The following is a 3,124-nucleotide window of genomic DNA, read 5'->3' as shown; positions in this document are numbered from 1 at the left end:
CTTCTAACAGTTTGAGATAGGATATCGCATAAAGTTCTAGTGTGTTGTGGACATGCATAATGACCATAACAGTTACTGGTGCTCGCTTCGGCAGCACATATACTAAAATTGGAACGATACAGAGAAGATTAACATGGCCCTTGCGCAAGGATCCTCCTGTTTCTAGTCTCGCAAATTCTGAGATGAGCGGTACGAGAACCACACCCAGTGTCACTCTCCAGTCTTATTTTGCCCTGGGGAAAGGCTACCATGCCACACTGTGAATCAATGCCCAGTCTCTGCTCCTTCCTAATCAGGTGCTTTAGGCTGCTCACCTATTTGAGCAGACAACAACAAAAAAAAATCAACAAAAATCCTAGGACTAAAGTATCATTTGACATTAGATAAATTCTTAGAAGAATTAAAACATATAAAAACATCAGAGCAATACATGTACATTCATGTTTTAGTGTCAAAATTTTTAATAGATAAAACTTGGAAAAATATTCCAATATCAATCAAGAAAAGAATGGATACATAGATGTGAATTTCTTTGATGAATTATTACTCAGCCAAGAAGAAATGTAAAATTCAGACATTTATACTTTAATGGATAGACTCTGAGAACATAATTATAAGTACAATGAAACAAACATGCCTGTGGAAATAGGAGATTATTTCTTTGATTCAGGAAGCTGAGAACATAAGAATATAAAAAAATAACAGATATTGTGGACTAGGAAGTTACCTCAAAAGGAGAGGAGATGAGGAGGAGCGAAGAAAAACAAAAAAGGAAGAAAACACTGAAAAAATAATGAAAAAATTAAACCTGATCATTGTGAATGGGGAGGGGAAAGTGAAATGAAAAATGCAAACAGGAGAAGTCGAAAATGTGGATTCAAAGGATGTCATGAGGAAGATACAATTTCCCTATAATGAATGTGATCATTATGCATACACAAAATTTATCAGTAAACATAATTTTTAAAAAAATTCATGCAAAGCAAGCAAGTAGGCTTGGTTCCTGAAATTCAAGGATTGTTCAATATAGGTAAGTTAATTCACACATGGAAATCTTAAGTAGGATCAAGAACAAAAACTCCATGAGATATTCAGGCGTAGCCTAAGACCAGCAACTGTGTGGAAGAGCTTCAGGCAAGCATGCATCCTCGGAAGCTCTCCAATACAAATCCAGGTACATGATGTGAGTGAGACCCTCTCCTGAGTCCTTGGGACATCCAGAGCACCACGGAGCAAATGCCACGAACACTGAGTGAGTGTGAAAGTCTGACAAGTTGTCAGGAAACCCAGATCCAGACAAACCCAGGCACAGTTAGCATGTGGGAGAGCTTCTGTGCACCCCTGAATCCAGTGGAACACTACAGACACAGCCCAGACCTGGCATACAGGTGAGGGGTGAAACTCTGCGTCTGAAGACCCTGCAGATAATGTAGGGAACAGAACCAGCCAACTAGTCCAAGACCAGAACATCTACACAGAGGGACAGAAAAGGTTCACTCCTAAAGCATGCAGAAGGAATCCGCTGAGCACAGCAGCCAGACCTAAGCAAGGCACAACTGGATAAATTGAAATTTGGCAAATTTGCACTTTCACTAGGTGGTTGCACCAAAGCTCTATAACAAAGGTCAGAAGGCTGTGCTACACAAAATGACAAATAGAAGAAACAAAATGCAATCTCAGCCCCCAAGGCAACCACAAAACCGGCAGAGGACACTAGCACAGAAAAAATTGAAAATCACACAGCTGAAATAAATGAATCAAGAGTGTCTGAACTGAAGGAAAAAGTGCAGAATCAGATCAGAAATAACAAAATAATTCTCAGACTAAGTAGCATCTGAAGTAATAAATCAAATGCACAAGCATATGGAGAATACCCGATCTGATAAACACTCTGCAGTCAGAGAATTAGTAACTGCATCTACAGAAACACTGATAAAAAAAAAAACAATGAGTGTAGAAAAATGCCAGATTCTTTAAGTGAGAAATATAGGAAGGAAACAGATCGCATGAAGCAGAGTCAGAAACATATAGAGGAACTCAAAATCTCAATCACAAGCTTGAAAAACCATTTAAGTAAAAGTAAAGACTGAGTTTCAGATCCTGAAGATGCTAGAGCACCTAGAGGGAAGGTAAGAAAAGATCTCTTAAACATGACTACGATGCAGGAAAATATAATTCATCACCTGCAAGACGATGCAAAGATGAGCAATGTGAGCCTAATAGGCATCAGTGAGAAAGGAGGAGTAAAGACAAATGATATTAAAAATATGGGCAGAAGGAATAGCAGAAAACATCTGAAATACATGGAAACATTCTGAAGTTCAGGAAACTGAAGCATGCAGAATACCAAATAACTTCATCCCACTTAAAAACAAACTGAAACATATAACAGTGAAGATCCCAGAAATCTAGCATAAGAATAATATACTGAAATATGCTAGAGAAAAGAAGCAGATCACATTCAAAGGAAAACCCATCAGAATTACGGCAGACTACTCTTCACAAACCATGAAGGGAAGAAGAGCATGGAGCAGAGTACTTCAAGTTCTCTTTGAATAAAAATTCCAAGCCCAGACTGCTATATCCTGCAAAACTCCCAATTTTGATGGACAAGTGAAGCACATCATGACAAAGAAGAAGGAAATTATTTCAGGAAGACAAAGCCCACCCTACACAGACTACTGAAGTTGTGTTGGAGAGGGGCCAAAATAATCAAAACTCCACGAATGTGAACAGAAGAAACCCTGTAAATAAGGCAAATAGTAAAAAACATGAGAAAAAGGAGTAAACACGAGTAGGTAAATAACAATTGGGTCATAAGTCAACACATCTCAATTATAACAATTAATGTCAATTAAACTCATTTCACTAATTAAAAGAAACACACAGGGCCAGGGATATAGCTCATTTCAGTAAGCGCTTCCTTGCCAAGCACAAGGGTCTGAGTTCAATCCCCGACTCCCCCCCCCCCAAAAAAAAAGGAAATACACTGGAACAGTGGATTAGGAAAGAAATTCCAGCAGTCTGCTGTATAAAACAAACGAATTTAACCCATAAAAAATTTATAGGCAGAAATTCAAAGGATGGTAAACAATACTACATGCCTCTGCAACTCAGAAAAAAA

General features: G+C 38.3%; 1 non-coding gene across 1 annotated transcript; it reads left to right on the top strand.

Moving 5' to 3' along the window:
- The first annotated feature begins 78 nt into the window (after positions 1 to 78).
- LOC111814175 lies at positions 79 to 180 on the top strand. The gene has a single exon (XR_002819220.1). It is a non-coding gene; the product is annotated as a U6 spliceosomal RNA (small nuclear RNA).
- Positions 181 to 3,124: the final 2,944 nt, after the last annotated feature.

The sequence above is a fragment of the Octodon degus genome, unplaced genomic scaffold, assembly GCF_000260255.1.
Source record: "Octodon degus isolate 3935 unplaced genomic scaffold, OctDeg1.0 scaffold00278, whole genome shotgun sequence".
Classification (NCBI taxonomy): Eukaryota; Metazoa; Chordata; class Mammalia; order Rodentia; family Octodontidae; genus Octodon; species Octodon degus.
Note: the sequence above shows the minus strand (reverse complement) of the source record. Positions and strands in the feature narration are given on the sequence as shown.